This window comes from Lissotriton helveticus, chromosome 6 (genome assembly GCF_964261635.1).
Source record: "Lissotriton helveticus chromosome 6, aLisHel1.1, whole genome shotgun sequence".
In the NCBI taxonomy this organism is placed as follows: Eukaryota; Metazoa; Chordata; class Amphibia; order Caudata; family Salamandridae; genus Lissotriton; species Lissotriton helveticus.
In genome coordinates this window covers 2,138,619,390-2,138,643,866 of record NC_136067.1, presented here as the reverse complement: position 1 = coordinate 2,138,643,866, position 24,477 = coordinate 2,138,619,390, and positions in this window count along the sequence as shown.

Sequence of the window (24,477 nt, the reverse complement as noted above, 5' to 3'; positions counted from 1 at the left end):
ACTGCATTGTTAACGTTGATTCCTGCTACAGCAGCATGGTTTTCAGTTGTCGACTTGAAAAATGCCTTTTTCAGCATTCCGATAGCCGAGGAAAGCAGAGATATCTTCGGTTTCTCTCTAGGAGGACGAAGCTTTAGATTTAAACGCGCTCCACAAGGTTATTGTGAAAGCCCATCCATTTACAGTCAAGCATTAAAAAGCCAGTTAGATTCCTTCGTACTTCCTCGTGGTTCTGCTTTAGTACAGTATGTCGATGATCTTCTAGTGGCTGCCAATGACAAGGAAACTTGCAAAACAGCTACGATTTCTTTATTGCATCACTTATCAGATTTGAATCACAAGGTGTCACCTTCAAAAATGCAATACTGCTGCCAAGAAGTGACCTACCTAGGTCATCTCTTGTCAAAGGAGGGAAGGAAGTTGACCCCAGAGAGAATAAAAGCAATTACACAGATGAATGTTCCTAGCACGCAGAGAGAAGTACGTGCCTTTTTAGGTATTACCTCATATTGTAGGCAATGGATCCCAAATTTTTCTCTTCTAGCAAAACCATTGGTAGCCTTGACTGGGAAAGGTGTTCCGAGTCCGGTACCATGGTCTGCTGAATGTCAGCAGAGTTTTTCTGAATTGCGAAATGCACTGTGTTCAGCACCTGTATTGGGTACACCCGACTACAGTAAGCCATTCACGCTCTATGTCCACGAGAGAGAAGGTTGTGCATTGAGTGTTTTGACGCAGAAATTTGGTGATAAACAACGCCCTTGTGCGTATTTTTCATCAACATTAGATCCAGTAGCTAGAGCATTGCCTAGTTGCTTGAGAGCTACAGCCGCAGCTGCAGCTTCCATTCGACAATCTGCTGGTTTAGTAATGAACAACATGCTAGTAGTTATGGTTCCTCATGCTGTGGATACACTCATGAACCGAACCAAGACGCAACACCTTACCAGTGCTAGATTATCAGGTTATGAACTGACACTGTTAGCTAGTCATATTCAGATCAAAAGATGCAATGTATTGAATCCAGCAACATTGTTGCCGACTAGCCAAGAGTCGAGTGATTCCGAACCACACGACTGTTGTTTCAAAACTGAGGAAGAAACAAAAGGACGAATCGATCTAAAAGACACTCCGTTGTCAGATCCAGATGGCACGTTGTATGTTGACGGGTCTTGCTTCAAATTGGAGAATGGTGATGTGACTGCTGCTTATGCAGTAACAACTTTGAGTACGATTGTGGAGACTGCAAGAGTGAGTCAGAATTCTGCCCAGGCTGCAGAATTGACCGCGCTAACAAGAGCGTGCGTTTTAGCTAAGGGAAAGAGAGTGAATGTGTTCACAGATAGTCAGTACGCGTTCGGCGTGGCCCATAGTTTTGGCCGTTTGTGGAAAGAAAGAGGTTTCATTACGTCCCATGGGACTAAGATTCAACATGGTCAGCTAGTTAATGACTTGTTGGAATCTCTAACCTTGCCGACTGAAGTTGCGATTGTGAAATGCAGTGCTCATAAAGCAATCACGGATGATGTTGGTCGTGGGAATGCTTTTGCTGATGAGATTGCAAAACAGACAGCTAGAAATATGATGAGTAGAATGTATGTTGCAACGTCTGCAAGATGGATTTCTGAGTCTGGAATGTGTGAGAACACAGTGGAAAGCGTGAAGGAAATTCAGAAAGAGGCGACTGAGGAGGAAAAACTTGCATGGAGAGAGAGCACGGGTAAATTGGACTCGAGTGGGTGTTGGATTGACTTGTCGGAACAACAGCGTTGGATGTTGCCTGATGCGTATGTGCTTGCAGTAGTAACAATGGCACATGGAACAGCGCACATCAGTTCAAAAGGGATTTGTAAGATGTTGGCTCCGGTCTGGAAGAATGACGGGATTAGTAAGTGTGCAGAGAGAGTGGTGAGAAATTGTATGGTATGCTTGATGCATAATCCTGGCAAGGGAATCCCCACACCTGCAGGTCACTTCGCTCCTCCTTCCTGCCCCTTTGAGGTGATCCAGCTAGACTTCATTCACATGGATCGTTGCAACAATCTGAAATACGTCCTAGTGGTAGTTTGTGCTTTCTCCAGATGGATCGAAGCATACCCGCTAAAGGACAATACTGCCTTATCCACTGCCAAAATTCTTCTCAAAGAATACTTCCCCAGATACGGAATGCCACGGATTGTATGGTCAGACAACGGAAGTGAGTTCGTAGGGAAAGTTATGCAGAGTGTGTGTGCCGGCCTAGGGATTAGACAGAAATTTCATAGTGCGAATCATCCCCAGTCCGCGGGTTTAGTCGAGGGTTACAATGGCACCCTTAAACTGAAACTCGCTAAGATACAAGCATCCACGGGTTTGTCCTGGCCAGACGCATTGCCTTTGGCTTTGCTATCAACAAGAGCAACCGTACATTCTAGAGTAGGGCTTAGTCCTTACGAAATAGTTTTTGGCCGCCCTGCGAATGTTTGGGGGGTACCTAGACCGAAAGAATTTAAGCAGCTGGAATACCCAATGTTAATTGATTACCTTTTCGACTTGACTGCTAAATTGAGTCTTATTCACCAACAGGTTTTCGATGCATTGCCAAAGCCACCGGAGAGTCCAGGCCATCAGCTGAAACCGGGTGATCAGGTGGTCATCAGAAATTTTGCAAGAACAAAAAATCTTCAGCCCAGATTCATTGGCCCTTTCCAAGTCCTGCTAGCAACAAGAACTGCTATTCGTGTGGCCGGAAGGAAAAATTGGATCCATACGACACATGCTAAACGTGTGCCTCTGCCACTTCCTTACGACAACTGGGTAAAGAAAGGAATCGGTGCCTCTGAAACGGAACAAATCCCCAGGTTCATACCTTTCAGCGATGCAGAACTGATCACGGATTCACCAAATTCTGACTCTCCTCCTGAAACTGCTCTTTTGAACCCTGAACATTTGTCATCCACACCCAATGAACATTTGCCATCTGCGAACGTGAACATTGCAACGTCAGCTGATAATACATTGTTTCCAGATCAGACAGCTCCTGCAAAACTGAGATACAACTTACGTTCTCGCAATATGGACAAATAAAGCAGGAAACTGCCTATTTTCAGATTTGAATTTGCTATACATTGCCTCCAGCCAGGAAGTTTGCTAATACTTTGTATTGTTTCTTTTTGTTTTAAAATTGCCTTGCCGTCTGGGTAGCCGTAGGGTCGTGGCTGTGTGCCTAGTTGAATCTGCGGGGGTCAGACACAAGGTCGATCTTTCTGTTAGTTCTGGGAACTCCCAGGGCTGATAGAGGCATTTTCATCTACGTACACATCATCAGTGGTCGCGAACGGTCGTAGAAGATGGAGCTTCCTGAGCTGCAACGAGAAAATGTAATTTATGTTCGCAGAAATAGACTGTACAGAATACTTCACAGCAAATGCTTTCTAATGCAATGTGCAGTTACATTTTTAATTGTTTTGATAACGTTGGTGGGTGGAATCATCTTTGGTGTACATTTGATTTTTATGCCAGTAACTACAGTACCTCCCCTTGATCCTACTACTTCTACGGTTTCTTCTATGCATTCTTTTCACTCATTTCCTGAACACGAACAAGCTCGACGCTCAGAATTTATTAACAATACATTTGTACAGCTCTTGCATCAACACCAACTGAGAGTTAATACTACAGACTGCTGGGTGTGTGGCTTGATACCTCACACTATGGATAAAGGCATTCCCTATTTAGTCTTGCCTTTCAGCTACAATGGATCATTTCAGGCCTTTCAGACCATTTTTTCATATGCCCTTGAGACCTATCCTCCGCGTCCACCACGGTCCACTAAATACAACTCAGCCAACAAAGCTTTAGTCCAGGGAATTATTGATATGATTAAAGACGTCAATAATACTCCATCTTATCCTAGAGATGAATTACTGATGTATTTGAGTTGGAACTCTACAGAGTATCGCCTTAGTTTGGGAGAAAGCAAGCGTAAAAGCTCCACTTCAGTTTGGGTCGTGCCTCACCGAGGTCAGGTCTGTTTGCAAGGAAATGGGAGAAATCCGAGAGCTCAGCTAGGGAGGGGTGAGTGCGTTGAGACTTACGTATTTCCGTCTAACTCCTCCCCTGCCTTTCTGACTGCTAGGGGTACCTACTTCATTTGTCAGGACAGAGCATATACATGGCTGCCTGCTGACTTTTCAGGTTCATGTTATATTGCTCGATTGTTACCCCCAACATACACTGCTTCTTCAGATTATCACAAAACCAGAGTAGCAAGAGGTGTCTTCAGCAAGGAAGATACCGCTGGCCAAGAAGCTGGAGACTTTTTCAAAGGTTTCCTTCCGTTTTGGGGGCCTATGGCCAATAGTAGACATCTTCGTCAACTAACACGGGTAGTTGAATCTACTATTACAGAAACTGCAGGTGCCCTTAGTAACTTAACAGCTGAGCTTCAGGCGGACCGTCTCATGACGTTGCAGAACCGTATGGTTCTAGACGTAATACTTGCAGATCGAGGTGGGGTATGCAGAATGATCCAATCGAGCTGCTGTGTCTTTATTCCAAATAATGCTCCAACAGTCTATGAAGCAATCTCTAAGCTACATAAGATTTCCGACTCTATACACGTAGATAAGGGAAACTGGTCCTTCATGGAGTGGTTTTGGACTCTGGTATCAGCGTGGGGATGGAAGGTTCTGATGGTCATTGGTGTCATTTTTGTATTTCTGTTCTCGTGCTGTCTTATTATCCAATGCGGTCCCGCTCTGTGTAGCCTCTGTGCTGCAACCTGTTTCAGAAAACCACCTGCATTAGGAGAAAAGGCACGAGACAGGATGATGATACAACAACATGTCACTGACCTAATGAGCATAGAATTAGACTCTGACTCTGATATAGACTGAGTAATTGCCTATGTAAGGGCAAAAGGAGGGTCTGAGGTTCCGTGACGATTTTACTCGTGTTTGTAACATTGTCGTAAATACATAATTTTGGTATCAGTGAACCGCAAATGATCCATTTAGTATATCCTGGTGTTTTCGTTATGCTACGAGCAAGAGCACTCCTGTTACCAACACATTTGTGATTTACCCATGGCATCCATCTTAGAACACGGAAGCCATTTTGTGTTCCTTGCCCTCACATAGTCAATGGACACGCAATGACTTCTTCTCATTTAAGGACACGTAGGCCTTAACCGGCGATTCACCTTGCTAGTGACACGTGCACCTTAGGCCAGCAACGCTGTGGCAGCATGACTCGGCAAGAACTGCCTCCCCAGCCTGAGGCCAGTCCTGCTATACTGGTTCTTGTGTTCGTTGGCCTGATCATGATTAGGCGGCCGAAGCTGGTAACCGTGCCCATTTACGACCCACAAACATTTCTTATCCTGTCTTTCTATCTTCTGCACCTGGCTCTGCTCCTTTCCTTCTGGGCCTTTATTAGGGGGAGGTAACGAAATTTACAATGAGGCGGTCCGGGTCTTGAATGAAGAATTGACATGGGATTATGATGGACTAGTGGGAACCCCTCATTTGTAATGTTTTGACATCAGATACTGTTGACGATCCCTGTGCAACGCCAAATATTTATTGTTTAAGACACGAATGTTTAGAACTGTGGTAACATGTAAAGAATTTGCCTGAAGCCCAATATTTAGTATATAAGGAGCAACCCTCTTTGTACAAATTGAACAGGCTCCTAGATACTGCCCATGTGTAGTTTCTGTGACTTCTGTGTCCCTGCAGTAATAAACCTTTGGTCTTTGACGCCACCATCGAGAAGCCCGTGTTTCTGTTTGTTTGTGCACCGAGACAGGTGGAACTCCGGGGTCTTCGGGTGTTATCCCTGACACCTCTGGACGGAACCAAAAAGTCCAGAACTCCAGGACTGGACTGTTCCCATGAGGCACAGGGTCAGAGCTGATTTGCATATAGCCAGTGTCTAACCCAGGGTGGTGTGGAGTGCAAAAAAACGATGGATTTAGGCCCAGATCCTTGTACAGGGGTGAATGTATGACATTGTTCTACATTCTGTCCATCAACTGTGTTTGCAGTTGTGAAATGTGTGGCTCATAAAAAGGGCAATGATTATATAACCAAAGGAAATGCATATGCAGATGAAATTGCCAAACATTGTGCAATAAACAATTATTCAATCAATCGGGAAAAAGACAATGAACATGTTTTGAATTCACTCATGCTAACATCTGTAGTTGAGACATGGCAAGGAGTTAAAGATTTACAAGATGAGGCAGATGATGAGGAGAAAAACTAATGGTTAAGAGCAGGTTGTAGACAGCGAGAGGAAGATGAAATTTGGGTTTACAAAGACGACAGACCAGTAATGCCAAATAGTATGATTGCTGACATGGCTAGAATGTATCATGGACCAGGACATATTGGAAGAGATTCCATGACTAGGTTATTTAGGCAGACATGGTTCAACCCAAAGTTTAGAATAATTGCAGAATCATTTTGTCAGAGATGCTTAGTCTCTCAACAAATGAACCCAAACAGAAAAACAGTTGTAAGCATGGGAACCATAGGACGGGAGGGTGGTCCTTTCACAAGACTACAAATGGATTTTATTGATATGCCACCACACAATAAACTAAGATATGTACTTGTGATAATCTGTTTATTTTCAAGATGGGTGGAAGCGTTCCCAACACGTCACAATGATTCAGTTACTGTTGCAAAGTTACTTTGAAGGGAGATCATACCAAGGTACCGTTTTCCAGTGACTGTTGAAACTGACAGAGGCACACATTTTGAAAACAGACTTTTGCAAATGATCTGTGAAGCATTGAACATAAAACAAAAGTTACACTGTGCCTACAGACCAGAGGCATCAGGTGTTGTTGAGCAAGTAAATGGTACAATCAAGAATAGGATAGCAAAGATGTGTTTAGCTACAGGAGGTAAGTGGACAGATGCACTTCCACTTGTTTTGATGTCTTTAAGAAGTACTCCTGATAAAAAGACAGGTTTAAGCCCTCATGACATTGTCATGAGTAGAGTCATGAGACCAGCATTTGTTCCAGTTGGAAAGCTAATGAGTATAAATGATAGCGTCATTTTGGAATATTGTAAGAACCTTTCTGACGTCGTGACTTCTGTGTTCCATCAGGTGGGAACTGATGTAATTGCAAGAGACAAAGAAAAAGTTCATGATCTGTTACCAGGAGACTGGGTAAGGACAAAAATACACCGGAGAAGAAATTGTCTAGTACCCAGGTGGCAGAAAGCAAGACAGGTGATTCTTGTCACAACAAATGCAGTAAAGTGCAGAGGATTGAAAAGGGGGATTCATGCTAGTCACACCATTTGTGTGCCAACACCTGAAAATCCTGACGAAGGTGACACTACAACTGATTCAGATTCTGAAGAAGAACCTGAAAGAAATCCAGATCCTGAAGATTGACAAGAAGGTCGACATCTGGAAAATTCAACTGCGAATGAGGCATTGAATGAAAATTCTGAAGAAATTGTGATACTATACTCAGAAGATGAAGAAAATCTGCTAGCAAAAGAAGCAGAAGAGTCTGATCAAGTGGAAATTCAAAATCAGGAGAATATTAAAAAGCAGATTGCAAACTCTGAAGGCAGGAACGGAATTCCTGAAACTGGGAAATTGGAAATTATTCCAGAAGAAGAATACGAAATTCCGAGTACCAGCTATAAGGATGATGCTCCTAACAGAGTGAAACTGCCAAGTAAAGAAGAGCCTAGATTTAGAATTGAAATATCAGAAACAGATTCAAATGACAGTGATGAAGATTCTCAAATAAGAAATTTTAGAAAAAGAGCTTGGAGGGTAGAGTGCAACACATCTGAACCAAAGAAAAAGTTGACAAGAAAAGGTGATTACTGGCCTAATGAAAATGAGGGACTAAAATTCAAATTTTTTAATAGATCAAAAGAAGAGGTGAATGAAGTCTCTAGTCAGAAAAATGACTCTGATAAGAAAATTCAAGCAGGGAAGAAAATAGAAGTGATCAGTAGTAGAGCAAAAAGAGTTGTAAAGCCTAATCAGAAATACAAGTCCCCTGAGTGGACTTACATAATCATCCACCTGAGGTGAATAGTAGTAGTCAGGAAGATTTAGATGATACAAGTGGTAATGATTAAAATGGTTTCTGTAAATTTGGCATACGGCTGAAGAAATTGTGTTAGGTGACACAAGGTCGAAGAAATTGTGTTAGCTGAAAAATACATTGATGTGAGACACAAGGTCGAAGAAAAGCTGTTAGAAAGTAGAGTTTTCTTTAAAAAAAATAAAAATAAAACAGGGGGTATATTTAGTGATTTTTGATTTTAGTTTTTTCTGAAAGGCTTTAGTTTCAGAGTAAAGATGCCTTATACTAATACCAATTCAAGATGTTCAATCCTTAAAAGATGCTGTAAAATGTCTTTTATTTGTGTGGTTTTAATAATCTTGGTCTGGTTAATTTTAGCTGTTATTTTTCCTTTTGGAGTAGACAAGGAGGTGTATTAAGCTAACATGACAAGCAAAGCTATGACTAAACAAGATAATCATGGCATAGCAGACAAAACTAACAGAGTTATTGCTCACAAGCCAGAGATCCACCAAGATAGATCTGTTGGTGATTTTTCTAGTAATACCTTTTCAAGACTTCTTTCTGAATATGTTAGGGTGATGGATGTTAAGGATTGCTACATTTGTGTGAAACTACCTGCTTCTGTTTCTGAGGGGGTGACATATAACATGCTTCGCCTTACTTATGGCATTACATGCAGCGTAATAGCTAGTCTGTTTTATCAAACAGGATGTTTAGAGTACTATTATTCTAACCACAACGAGATTTTTGCAAATTTAAAGGTTGACAAAAGCTTGAATAAGCATAAACAAGCGAAACAGATGAGAGAATTCTTTATTGTAACAAATGAACTAACATATGAATATGCTTTTAGAAACAATTTAACTTGCAAATTGAGAACTGAGGAGAAGTCTTTCTTAAACTTAGTTGAAGAGAGAAGAGCAATTTATAAAAGAAATGAAATGCTGAAACAAACCAAATCTAAATTTTGGCAAATTGAGGATGAAAAGCTTAATGGTAGATCATCAGAAAATGTTGCTATTCATATAGATAAACCAGTTAGCGGAAAGCTTTGCATTAGAAGAGACAACACGCTTTTTGACAATTACTTTGTGGGTGCTAGCCAATGTGAAGATTCTTATCAAAACTTGGTTGGATGGGAATTCAAAGGTGGCAAATATCCAATTTTCCCTGGAATTTATTTTGTATGTGGAGACAAAGCTTACTACAATTTCCCAGACCACTGGTATGGGACTTGTTATGTTGGTTTAGTCTTCCCAAAGATTTTCATGTAGACAGAAACGAAAAAGGTTCATTTGAAATTAGCAATCATCTGAGTAGATTCAGAAGAGAACGTTTTTCAGAAGTTTGGGGAGATATTTTTGGTGTAGTAATACCTTTTGTGGGTATAACCCTGAATGCAGTTAAAATCAGAAAATTGTCCACAATTGTTGACAGACTGTCCACTGACACTGCTGGTGGTTTCCAGTTAGTGGATACTGAAATTATTGCCATGAGAACCATGGTTATGCAGAATCGTCTTGCACTTGACATTCTGCTAGCAAAAGAGGGAGGAGTTTGTGGAATATTACATGTCCAGCATTGCTGCACATATATTCCTGACAAGAGCAAGAATATTGAGATGTACATTAAAAACATCACAGAGCTTCATTCAGAAGTTGTTCCTTTAGAAGATGAGGACTTTTCAGAACGCTTGAGCAAAAGATTTGCAGCAATCAAAACTTGGTTTCAAGAGATAGGTAGTTCAATTTTAGGCAAGATTCTGACTCCTTTACTAGTTATAGTTTTTGCTATACTTTTGTTGAAAATTAGTTGCATGTTACACAAGATAAAAAAATACCTAAGGGAAAAGAAGAGGATTTACAAGCTCAGAAAAGAACAGGAGAAGGAGATAGAATTAACATATGTGCTTTATGTTGCAAACTGCAAGTTCTTGGAAAATAATAAATTAACATTGTCTATTGTCTTTGTCAGTATTAATTGCGGCTGTTTTATTAAAGGCAAGTGCTTATTATGTGTGCATATGTTATGTCTTTTCGTCTTTTATGTGGCATAAGTTTGTAAACTCAATGTGCTACAGCTTCAGCTATGTAACATTGATTAGTGGGTTTATATTTAGCAAAGGTGGTGGGTAACAGAATAAGCTTTAATTCTTCAATTAATTATTGTTTTGTGTTTGTTTAAATATTAGTTATCGATTGGGCCTAAGAAATGGTTGGCAGTGCTGGAAAGAATAAGAAAACTTGACCAGAGTGAAGCCTACACTCATGTGCAGAAAAAAGAGCTTTTTGCTGAACATGGCGCAGTAATACCTTTTGTGGGTATAACCCTGAATGCAGTTAAAATCAGAAAATTGTCCACAATTGTTGAAAGACTGTTCACTGACACTGCTGGTGGTTTCCAGTTAGTGGATACTGAAATTATTGCCATGAGAACCATGGTTATGCAGAATCGTCTTGCACTTGACATTCTGCTAGCAAAAGAGGGAGGAGTTTGTGGAATATTGCATGTCCAGCATTGCTGCACATATATTCCTGACAAGAGCAAGAATATTGAGATGTACATTAAAAACATCACAGAGCTTCATTCAGAAGTTGTTCCTTTAGAAGATGAGGACTTTTCAGAACGCTTGAGAAAAAGATTTGCAGCAATCAATACCTGGTTTCAAGAGATAGGTAGATCAATTTTAGGCATGATTCTGACTCCTTTACTAGTTATAGTTTTTGCGATACTTTTGTTGAAAATTAGTTGCATGTTACACAAGAGAAAGAAATACCTAAGGGAAAAGAAGAGGATTTACAAGCTCAGAAAAGAACAGGAGAAGGAGATAGAATTTGAAGAATTTTGTAGGTCACACTATGAGAGTTACAAGCAGACAGCAGAAACAAGTTTTTAGAAAATACTAATATAGTGTAAATCAAAACATGTTCTATAGTTTAAAATTTTGCTAAAAATGTTTGGGTATAGTTTGGTGATTTTGAAATCACCAGATGAGGGAGTTGATGGAGCGAGGTTCAGAATGATATTTTGTTCTGACTCGCAAAGTTAAACTTCCATAATATAACCATAATTAATCAGAGTTTGTGAGTGATATGTACTAATCAACCTAGATTAAAATGCATACACGACACAGGGGATTAACATATGTGCTTTATGTTGCAAACTGCAAGTTCGTGGAAAATAATAAATAAACATTGTCTATTGTCTTTGTCAGTATTAAATGCGGCTGTTTTATTAAAGGCATGTGCTTATTATGTGTGCATATGTCTTTTCGTCTTTTATGTGGCGAAAGTTTGTAAACTCAATGTGCTACAGCTTCAGCTAGGTAACATTGATTAATGGGTTAATATTTAGCAAAGGGGGTGGGTAACAGAATAAGCTTTAATTATTCGATTAATTATTGTTTTGTGTTTGTTTAAATATTAGTTATCGATTGGGCCTAAGAAATGGTTGGCAGTGCTGGAAAGAATAAGAAAACTTGACCAGAGTGAAGCCTACACTCATGTGCAGAAAAAAGAGCATTTTGCTGAACAATCAACGTTTATTGCAGACGTGGCTTTGGTCGAGTTGAATGTGTTCTTGAAGAAAAAACCAAGGACAGGAAGTTTGAATTGCCTGCTAAGATTAGGAAGTAAAGTTTTGTGCCTGAGCAAAAGTAACATTTTCGAGGAAGCTGAAAGGATGGAGAATCTATGAACAATAGGGGCTTATGATGAGGCCCGGACTTGGTCAGGAGTTAATGACCTAATGGTGGACTGACAGGGCTCAGCCAATCGCAAGTTTGGATTTTCAGAAAAGAACGCAAAATTTAGTTACTTTAGCAAGTTAGAAAGGTATAAAAATTGCCCCTATGGGCATGAGGGTGTCTGATCGCTTCCCGAAACCAGAAGGGTGTGCCGTGCTGATGAACTTTTGGCGCACGTAAGGATAGTAGGCCTTTAAGACTAATTCTTTTAGATGAAGTGAGTTTTAGACAGGGAAAATAGAACTTAGGGTTTGGAAAACTGATTATTTGCTTTAATTCATGCTAATTGATGAATTCTTAAAATGTCAGTCTAATATGCCTTTACTTTAATAAATGCTGCTTAAATTGCTAATAAAATAATGATTTATTAAAATGATGCTTTTCTTTGAAGAATAAAATTAATAAATTAGATTTTGAAACGATAAGCTGGTCTTGTTTATTCATGGTCTAGTTACCATCAGTTGATCCATTTACCTAAGTGACTTAATTAAAATGTTATTTGCATAAAAACCATGGTAAGAGATGATAAACTGCAGATGTATATAAATGTGTAAATAGTTTGCAAATAGGTTCTGATTAATTAGGTCACATGATTCAGTTGCCCAAAAATTGACTCGTTAGTTTATGGGCCTTACGAGTGATTTATGATTAATGGTGAGTATTATGGTGTTGGGTAGCGTTGTTGAGACAGTTTTTCTATATGGGCGCTGCATCACCCTAAACTTCAGACCCATATGCCACTTTAGAGCAACAAATTGAACTATATAGGTTCATAACTTGTTCGGGCGACCACCTTCTCAGCCTGCGTCCATAGTTCATTATTGCCCCAGTAGAGGCCACCAGTTTAGAGCGCCGCTCTTCCACTAAGGATTTAAAATTTAGAAGCCCATCAAATAACAAGTCTAGGTAGGGAAAGGACTGTACCTGCCCTAGTTTATGTGTGCCTATCTTGTAAGAGAACTTCCTACAGGGTTTAGTTCCTGTTAGCATGACATAGGACTTTGCCAGGTTTGCACACAGATCTAAGGTGCACATAAAACTCACAAAACCGTCTATCAAACACTGGAGTCCCTTAGGGGTGCGGGCTAAGAGCACCACGTCATCCGCGTACAGCAACACCGGGACAGGACGAGAACCTACTTGGGGGGAGTCTACTTTTAATTTACCTAATTCCTGGTCTAAATTATTGATCTATAAGGAAAACAAAAATGGAGCTAAAATACATCCCTGCCTAACCCCACTGTTACATGAAAAAGGTGCTGTGGTACCCCCTTCCGAGTTAAAACGCACTTTGTCAGAGGTGTTCCAGTGCAGGGCTCTCAGAATGTTAACCAGATCCTGATCAACCCCTAATCTAGTCATCAAAGCCCACAACTTCTCTCTATTACCATGATCGAAAGCAGCGGTGAGGTCCATAAACCCTAGGTATATGGCCTCATTACTGGCTACAGTATATTTGGCCACCAAAAGATAGAGGTTCAGGCACTGATCCGTTGTTGATCTGCCTGCCCTGAACCCATATTGAGTATCTGTGATAATTTGGTGTGCGTCGGCCCAATCCGTGAGTCGGTTAAGGACCACACGACCCAACACTTTGTCAGTTACATCGAACAGAGATATAGGGCGAGAACACTGGGGGTTGTCCCTATTCCCTTTTTTAACAATGGGGACTATTGTAGCCGATGACCATGAACGCGGAAGGCCGGATGCGACCGCCGTGTTTAGAACCCTTGTAAGAATGGGGGCCCACAGGTCCACGTTACTTAAATAAAGGTCAGGAGGGATACCATCTGGGCCTGACGCTTTATTTTTTGATAGGCCCTGGATGGCCCCTACCACTTCCTCCAATGTAAACTCGATCGTAGCAACCCACCGGGGGCCCATCCCATCATCCTCGATATGTTCTACAGTGTGGTTATATACATTTTTATATTGGTCATGCCATTGTTCAGGCAGAATAGTGGTGCCAATATCTGGGGCGTTAGTGTCCTGGAAACAAGGACTGTATATTATTTTCCAAAACGCTGTCATGTCCCTGCTCTCTGCTGCATCCCTTAAGTCCTCCCAGGCTTGTGATTGGAGGTAGTATTTCCTGCACTTAAGTGCCTTTTTGGATGATAGCCTACACTGTGCGATACGTAGCTTGTCCCGCGGTATAGTTTTCAAGCTAGATTTTAGCTCTTTTTGTGCCCGAGAGCAATCTTTGTCGAACCATCTGGGGATGGTATTTACTCTCCCTTGCTTGGTGGTCTTTAGTAGACCATCTATTAGGTGCGCCACTACCTCAAATGCTTTAACGACAGTGGGCCCTCCACAGAAAGGTCGAGGCACACCCCAATCTCTTCGTTACCTTTCATCATTAGAGATTTGTAAAAGGTGATTGTTTTTTTTTAAAAATTGTAAAAGGATCAAAAATCCAGGATGAAAAGGTCATCCAATTATGAAATTCCCCCTTCCAGACTGCTGACATTTTTAGCAATTTCACTTGTGAAGTTGTGCACAGCATCTTTACCGAGTGGTGAAGCATATGGGGCTCTGTGCTTTTTAATTAAACTGTAGATTGTGGAGCATTCACTGCAATAGAGCATAGATGCTTACTGGCATTGGAACTTCCAGTTAATCTGTGTTTAAAGCAACATCAACTACACTTGCTGTGGGACCCCTACAAATGTCTACCCTCTAATTTTTTACCATACTTTCTTCTGATACAAGTGTTCCGCAAAATACATTGTTTTTGTCATCTGCATAAGGGTTTGTAAAATCACATATCAAATAAATCTTATCAGTGTTTAAAAAAAAAAAGAGATTTGTAAAAGGTGCCCCCATCCACTTTAGACCATCTAAGTCTTCTCCCCTGATCCGTTGCCCTCTCAATACTATCTACCCCTACACTTCTTCTAACACTTCTAGGGGACAGGTCTTTTAGCTCCAACACTAGAGGGTTATGATCGCTGAATATACTCCATTCGATATTTGCCCCTCTTATCCAGTCTTTAAATAGGCTGGAGACCACTGTATAGTCTATAAAGGAGCGACACCCTCTGCCCTTAAATGTCGGGTTAACCTCACCTTCATTTCCTATGGCCACAAGATCAATAGTGTGAGCTAGGGCGTAACTTTTCAAAACCCTCTCCAATTCCATCCCCTCACTGGAGTGCTGGAAGTGCGGGCCATCCTCCACCATGCAACGAGACCAATCCTCGTTAACGGGTCTCAAGTTAGGGCACAGGTGGCAGTTAAAGTCACCCGCTAAGACCACAAGCGGGGCCACCACGCCCTTCCTCGAGGCAGTCTCTTAAATCGGGTGTCTAATTCACTTATTGTGGATCTCTTTCCTTTTGCTACCAGTGCATTATACAAGTTGATCAGGATGATGTTTAACCCATTTATGTGTACCCCAAGGGCCTGCATATTGTGTGAGGACCAATTTAAGTTGGTCCACACACCTTCCAGGTGCATGTCCACAAATGTGAGAAGTCCTCCCATAGCTCTCCCCGAGGATGACTTCTGAGCAAGCACAGAGAAACACTTATATCCCGCTAAATAAAAAGGATTGCAGTCTATCGCCCAGGTTTCCTGTAAACAAATTACCTGGAACCTGGTAATATATTGCTTCCGTTCCTGATTATCAAACTTAGCTGATATTCCCGCTATATTCCACAATAGTATTTTTAACCCAACCTGCGTTTGTGTCTGTCTTGGGAATGGTATGGCAGGGTTGTTGTCTTCTATCCTTTCGCTATTCTGGTCATCATTAGACCGTGACAGATTATGTGAGTTCACTAAATGCTGGGGTTGCAAGAAGGGATAATCCAGCCCCGATGTTTCCTCACTCACTGCTAGCCTTACTGGTGATTCCAAAAGGTCTGGGACAGGGGGGACTACCATAGGATCGACAAGGGTCCCACCCAGGGATTTCACGGCTTTGCAGGTAGACTTAGTCAATGTGAGGTAATAAGGTGAAATTATAGTCTGGCAGTATTGGGGAAACAACCTTTTTCCCAAAGTTTATTCTTGGGGGGGGGGGGAGCTCTTGCACTCTTTAGTCAGTCCAGATGGATTTACATTTACATATCGTGAAATTGTCACATTATCTGCACCTAGAATTACCTTCTCATATTTTGTCATCCTGTTATTAGTAAGGAACTGTGTCTATGTCCTAGTGAGGAGAATCTCCACTGAATTTGGTACATATACCCTCAAAGGATATCCTATCACTACACCTTCACTTTGTTCCAAACTCACACTTGTAGCAGCTACAGCTTTCAAGCATCCTGGCAATGCTTTTGCAACTGGATCCAGAACAGCAGAGAAATATGCATTTGGCTTTCTCAATTTTCCATGTCTTTGAATAAGAACTGATAATGCACATCCTTCTCGTTTACTGCAATATAGTTTAAACTCTTTCTCATAATCAAGCACTCCTAATGCTGGTGCTCCACATAGACTGGTTTTCAGTCGCTCAAAAGCCTCCATTTCAGTTGTATTCAACAGTATGGGATCTTTTACATCTGCTCTTGTCAGCCTCTGCAGTGGTTTTGCTATCAGTGAAAATCCACTGATCCATTGTCGACAGCAACCTACCATTCCTAAGAACATTCTCAATTGTCTCTGAGTTTTAGGATGTTGCATTCCCTGTATCATTCTGATTCTCTCAAAATTGACTTGTCTGCTTCCTTTAGCAATTTTGTGACCTAAATATTGTACTTATTTCCGACAGAACTGTAACTTTGATGGGGGCACCTTATATCCTCCATCTGCCAAATGGTTCAGTAATGCAATGGTATCTGAAACACATGCATCCTTGGTTCTTGATGCCATTAAAAGATCATCAATGTATTGAACCAGTACTGATTTTCCAGGCAAGTCTAAACTTTCCAATGATTTCTTTAGCAACTGATTAAAGATGGAGGGACTCTCAGTATATCCCTGAGGAATTTGGCACCATGCCAAAATACGGTCTCCAAACCGGAAAGCAAATATTGGCTGGCTATCTGAGTGTAATGGAAATGTAAAGAACACATTACATAGGTCTATGACTGTATACCATTCTGCATCATGTGGAATTTGGTATAAGATCACTGCTGGGTTTGGGGCAATCGGACAATATGGGACAAGAATTTCATTAATTCTCCTCAAATCCTGCACTATCCTAAATGTTCCATTAGGCTTTTTCAATCACATTATAGGTGAATTACATGGACTGTTTACTATGTCTCTCAAAATCCCTTGTTAAATCATCTTGTTTATCACTGGAGTTATTCCTTCAATTATTTCTGCTGTTATTTTGTAATGGGGTATGTTTGGGTAACTCATTCCTCCTTTTACAGAAACTTTCACAGGATCTACACCTTTCATTAGTACAATATCCTCTCCTGTGAAATCCCACACTCGTTCTTTGACTGACTCTTCAAATTCACCAGGTATCTTTTCTCGGTCAAATACAGGAAACATACTATTTCGTTCTGAATCTATCAGTGACATAGTCATTTTATACAGGCTATCTTCATCTGGGGTTTGAAGCTCAATGCCATCTGGTGAACAGTAAATGGCACAATTCATTATACACAATATGTCCCTACCTAGAAGGTTAATAGGACTACTGTCACACACTACAAATCAATGCATATCTTTAAAATGTAAAATTTCTACTTCAACTGGTTCTGTCAGGGATGTTTTAATCTGTCTATTTGCTACACCTACAACTTGGATACTATCTCCAGAGAGAGGAAGATTTTGAACTTCTACTGATCTGACAGAAGAACGGGTAGCACCTGTGTCCACTAGGAAAGTCACATTTACATCATTCACCTTTCCATTCACAAAAGGACCAGATTGATCTATTTCTAGAGTTGCGCTAAGTACGCACTCTTCTCCCTCTCTTAGGCACCGTCAGAAACTGCCATCTGACTCATTCCCATCTTCCTTCAACCAGTACTGTGAACTCACATTCACTCTAGGTGATCTTGTTACCTGTTCTCCTCCGAAGAATCCTGTCTCTGCACTGTATTTCTGTAGGTTTACACTGTGTGGAAGTGGTGGTTGTGGCATCTGACTCTGTTGGGTAACTACCTGCTGCTGTGGCGATGGCTGTTAAATTATCTCATTCTGCATTTGCGGATTCAATGGTGTATTTTCGGAATTAACTCTTGGTGTAAACTTACACTCTTTCTTCCAATGCCCTAACCTGCCACAATTGTGACAAGGAAACTTTTTCTTGGCCTCATCCAAATTACCCATTAATTTTGTTTTATTCCAATTTCCCTCAATTCTTGCCTGACCTCCTGCTGGACTTTTATTTTCTAATTGAGCTATTTGATGTTGAGCCACTTTCACATGCGCCCACATTGCTTTCTCTTTAAGCTTTCTTTGCTTAACCTCAATCTCATCACTGTAATATTTTGCATGCCTCAAAACTTCATCTACAGAGCATGACTGCCATCCCATAAAATTATGCTTGATCATGTCTCCTATCACTGGTCTTAATCCAAAAACAAAGCGATACACAAAATGACATGTCTTTTTCACTTAACTCCTTATATCCACTGTATTGCTTAAACACTAGCAGTAATCTCTCATAAGATGAATGTACTGATTCTTTAGGTTCCGGTAATGTCCTGTCAATCTTTACCCAATCTGTCTCTTTTGGTGGGATTTTGTTTTTTACAGGAATACTATTAATTGTTCATACTTCCGCATTACCTCAGGTCCAGGAGCACCTGTTCTAGGATCTCTTTGATATTCAGTTTTTGGCCAGTCCAGTGTAATATTGCACTCAGACCATAGGTCTGCTGGTACTACCATGTCAAATAGTCCATCCAAATCTTCCCACAATACCTTTGAAACCTTTACAAATCGATCCACTTGTCTGTACCATTCCACTGTTTTTTCTCGCAACCAGGGGAAATCATTTGTGAATGACAATATATCCTGTCTAGTCCAGGGAACATGCACATACCCTCCTCTCGGTATTTCTCTCATAGGGAATTCATTTGCTACAGGCTCTTATTCTCTGACTGGAAACTCTAATGATGTTTAATCATTGCTCTCTTCCCTTTTCTTTGTCCATTTAGTCTTCCACCTTTCTACATCACCACATTTTCCCAGCAACACAATCAATTATTTTATCTGAATTAATCTTCCAGCAGTATTCATGTTGTCAATATCCTTTTCAGTAAAATCTACTCTGTAAGGCTTCTGTAATAATTTATTCTTTGCTAAGTCTACGTTGAGTTCGCTTGCAACCCTTCTAGTCGATCATGCAAGTTTTTCGCTCTCCATGTAATGCTTTTACACATGAACTTTAATTCATCATCTTGGTATGATTTTAATCTATCTGTTCCAATTGTAATAATTATTAATTCTTCCATGTCGATTTTCAATCTACCCACATCTAACACTTTAGGTTCTTGGTCTTTTACTTTTAATGTCTTGCTCTATTGGTCCTACAGGAGTTTGTGACAAATCGATTTTCTCTATACTTCTCTCAGGTGTTGCAGAATCTGATTCCACACCCGCTGGAAACTTATACGGGAGACTTTGAATAAAGGTCAAGTCAGGCAGTGTCATCTGACTAGAACGCCTAACCTCGGACAAATCTGGATAAACCTTTTCTCTGACTTTCTGTAAACTTTGATTCAAAGGGATAGTCAACGATGGTTTTTTGATTTTCTGGGTTTCAAACACTGGAATCACTGGACCTATTGTTACGGGACAGTTACAGCTTCTATATTTTTAGTGAGTTCCTGTATCTTTTCAGTCAATTCATTAGTAGACCGCACATATTCAGAAGTACTTGGGTGTTCTTCAAATCTCCTCTCTGCTCTATCCACGCTGCCTCTAATTTCATGATTTTGTCTGGGAGTTCCAGTAATTCTGGTTTCCATTAATGGGGCATGAGAATCATATCTCATTTAATCTCTTTCAGTATTGTCTTTAATTTCAGAAAATCGTCTTGGGGTACCAGTAAATCGGGTCTCCATTGGCGGAGCATTTGGAGTCACTGTTACTGAACTCGGCTGATATAGAGGTGGTCTTCTATTTAATATCTCCTCCAGTACCACATCCTCTGTCTCACAATCCTCATAACTCTTCCTTTCTGACTCCACATTTTTTCTTTTCTCCGTACATTTCCGTCCTACCATTTCATCAACTGTCCTCACCGGATACATTCCATCTCACAAATCAGCGTTTCTCCATCTCCACATTCTACTCTCATGAGTCGTTCCCCATAAACCTCGCAATCTACCTCTAGTTCCTCTGAACTCTTCAAATCTTTCTCTCTCCATTTCATGCATCTCATCTTCCCACTCAGCCAATGCCTCAAATTGAGTCGGTCTAGGTCTTGGTTGAAGCTTAGTCATCTTTTCTCTCAAATTTCATAAAACAGCAATACTAAAAGAACCTACTTCTGGAAATGCTAATACACCATCATTCTTAGAATATCTCGCCCAATTTTCTAACCATATACATGTATGGTAGCCATATTTTGTCATCATATACGATGCAGGCGTTTTAGGCGGAGGAAGCAATTTTCCCTCTCTCGACACTATTTCCTTATCCTTTTTTAACACATTCTTTAATTTCTTAAACCATGTAGGTTATTATTTTTCTTCTCCATTATAAAACTAAATTTTTCTGAGGGTTTCCTGACTTTCTAACAGAAGCGCACTCTTCCGCAAACTGCTTTGCTGCACCGACCTATCACAGCGCGTTCACACTAACGCACCAATCAGAACAAGATACATTTCAATCACTCTCAACCAATGCTTGTACAGCCTTTGCTACCACACCAATCAGCGCCCACTCCATTCTAGTCATGCAGACCAATCCCAGCTCGACCCTTCTTAAGTCAGCCCTGCTCCGGTTTCTGCAGCTTCAGCTGACCCCTCCTTTACTAAATTTATCGGCACACTGTATTTACACTTTTATACAACTAAAATCAGTTAGTAATCACATAAAACATCTCCATTCGTCTGTTTCGCTAAAACCAAAGTGATAGTTTCCTCAAATTCAGATGTATTCTGTATTTCCGGTAGACAGTGCTTACCTCTTACCTCAGGGTCAGGTGACCCCTGACCCTGATCTCGGGTCAGGTCGCTCCCCACACCGCACGGCTCCTCCTGTGCACCCGTGACTCTGCCCCACTGCCCCACTGCTGCCACTGCCAGAAGTTCGCCGCTGGTGTGCTCCCGCAGTCTGGTGGCTGTCTTTTTTTCTTTTTCTGTACAATACTGCTGTAAATCTTTATTTGCATTTGGATTCTGTATTTTTCTCACTGTAGTCAGTCCCTTTGCGCCCCTTGCCCTCTGTGCCCCCCCGCTCCCTGCTTCCCGCAGCTGCTCCCCTGCGGCCCTGCCCCTTTGCTTTCTGTGTCCCGTCGCTCATTGGCCGCACCGCCTCCCAGCTGCTCCACCCTCTCACTTGGCTTCTTATGGAGGACGTCGCGCGGCAGTGAGTGTAAACCCTGACCCTTATCTCGGGCAGGTCGCTCCACACGCCGCACGGCTCCTCCTGTGCACCCGTGACTCTGCCCCACTGCTACCGCTGCCAGAAGTTCGCCGCTGGTGTGTTCCCACGGTCCGTGACTGTCTTTTTTTCTTTTTCTGTACTGTACTGCTGTAAATATTTATTTGCATTTGTATTCTGTATTTTTCTCATTGTAGTCAGTCCCTTTGCGCCCCTTGCCCTCTGTGCCCCCCCGCTCCCTGCTTCCCGCAGCTGCTCCCCTGCGGCCCCGCCCCTTTGCTTTCTGTGTCCCGTCCCCATCGCCCATTGGCCGCCCCGCTTCCACCTCCCAGCTGCTCCTCCCTCCCACTTCACCTCGTATGGAGGACGCCGCGCGGAAGCGCAGCAGACGTGCCGAGGCAAGACCAATCTGCGCCCGTCCGCGCCTGGACCTCACCCAGCACCAGAACCCCTGGACCCAGAGACCCAGAGGTTGCCGCAACACCAGACTGCACTACGACTACAGCACCCTCCACGCACTCAACCCCGGACGAGACCACCACTGCTACCGGGCCATCCCGAGGCACACCCAAGGGCCCTTCTCCTGCCAGAACTGCAGCTTCACCTGCATCCAGCCCGCCAAACCATCAACCAGAGAACCCAACCTCCTCCGTTGCAACCTCCTCAACACCCGCTCCGCTCGCAAGCACGCCATCGAACTTTGGGACCTCCTAGTCTCTACCGCCCCCGACGTCGCCTTCCTGACGGAGACCTGGCTGAACGCCACCTCAGCACCAGATATCGCCATAGCCATCCCACAGGGCTACAAGATGTCCCGCAGAGACCGCACCAACGGAGTTGGAGGGGGGATTGCCATCACCAACAAAGACACCCTCAGAGTCTCGACCAACACCGACGAAAACCTCACCACCGCCGAGCACATGCACTTCCAGATCCACACGTGCCCCTACCACAGTTCAGCGACACCATCTCCGACCTAGTTAGCACCCACGCTCTCGCCTCCACGGAGTACATCCTACTTGGGGACCTGAACTTCCACCTCGAGAACAACAACGACGCCAACTCCACCGCCCTGATCGCCAACCTCGCCAACCTCGGTCTCAATCAGCTCGTGACGACACCCACCCACGCTGCTGGACACACGCTTGACCCCATCTTCCCCGCAAGCCCCCACGTCTTCTTCAACCACACCACTGAACCCCACTAGACCGACCACAGATGTGTCCACTTCACCTTCAGGAAACCCACCACACACCACCGCACCCAACAGTTGCCACGCCGCTGCTGGGGCAAGGTCACCAAGGACCAACTGACCACTACACTCGTCCTGAGACCATCCGCTGACCCCATCGACCCCAACACCGCCGCTACCAACCTCAAACAGTGGATTAACGACTGCGCCAACACCCTCGCCCCTCTCAATCCCTCCACCACCAATCACACCAACAAGAAAGCCGCCTGGTTTACCGAGGATCTCCGAACCTCCAAGCACACCTGTCAGAAACTGGAGAAGAAATGGCTCCGCGACCGAACACCAGAAAGCTACACAGCCCACAAGAACGCCACCCGCAGGCACCACCAACTCATCAGGACCGCCAAGAGGACCGCCTTTAAGGACCGCCTAGACAACAACGCACACAACACCAAAGAGCTCTTCAGCATCATAAAAGAACTCTCCAACTCCAGCTCCAACACCAACGACATTCCACCATCACAAGACCTGTGCGACTCACTGGCCACCTTCTTTCACCGCAAGATTACGACATCCACGACAGCTTCAACTCCGACACCCCCGCACCCACCGCCGAGACCACCACCCCTGCGACCTCCACCCGCACCAGTCGCCTGACCACCTGGTCCAGTGTCAGCAACGAAGACACCATCAAAACCATGAACTCCATGGACTCCGGATCCCCATCCGACCCCTGCCCTCACCACGTGTTCAACAAAGCCAGCTCAGCCATCGCGCTCCACCTCCGTAAAACAATCAACATCTCCTTCGAGACAGCAACCTTCCCGGAAAGCTGGAAGCACGCCGAGATCAATGCCAGACTAAAGAAACTCAAGGCGGACCCCAAGGACCTCAAGAAATTCTGGCCCATCTCCCTGCTTCTGTTCCTGGCGAAAGTCACGGAGAAGATTGTCAACAAACAGCTAACCCGCTACCTTGAAGACAACAACATCCTGGACCCTTCGCAATCTCCGGCTTCCGCAGCAACCACAGCACCGAGACAGCCCTCATTGCCGCCACCGACATCATCAGGATCCTGATGAACAATGGAGAAACAGCCGCCCTCCTCCTCCTGGCTCTATCAGCAGCCTTCAACACGGTCTGCCACCGCATCCTATCAGCAGGCCTCCATGACGCCGGAATCCAAGAAAAGGTCCTGGCCTGGACCACATCCTTCCTCTCCGGCAGAACCCAGAGTGTCCGCCTCCCACCCTTCCGCTCTAAAAACACCGAGATCATCTGCGGCGTCCCACAGGGATCCTCCCTCAGCCTGACGCTGTTCAATATCTACATGGCACCCCTCGCCCATGTCGCACGACAACATAACCTCAACATCATCTCCTACCCCAACGACACCCAGCTGATCATATCCCTCACCGAAGACCCCTACACCGCCAAAGCCAACCTCCACAGAGGAATGAAGGGCATCGCTGAATGGATGAAGGACAGCAGGCTGAAGCTAAACTCAGACAAGACGGTGGTCCTCATCCTCGGGCCCACCCCATCAGCCTGGGACGACTCCTGGTGGCCCTCTTCACTAGGTAGAGCCCCGGAACCCACCGACCACGCACGCAACCTGGGGGTCATCCTCGACTCCGCCCTCTCCATGACAAAGCAAGTCAACGCCATCTTCGCGTCCTGCTTCAACACCCTCCGAATGCTCCGCAGGATCTTCAAATGGATCCCCTCTGACACGAGAAAACCGTCACCCAGGCCCTCGTCACCAGCAGACTCGACTACGGGAACGCCCTCTACTCAGGAACAACAACCAAGCTCCTGAGACGACTACAACGAATCCAGAACGCCTCGGCACGACTGATCCTCGGCATCCCCCGACGCAGCCACATCACACCCCACCGGAGAGGCCTGCACTGGCTCCCAGTCAACAAAAGGATCACCTTCAAACTCCTCATCCACGCACACAAAACCCTTCACAATGCCGGACCAGGATACCTCAATGACCGAATCAGCTTCTAC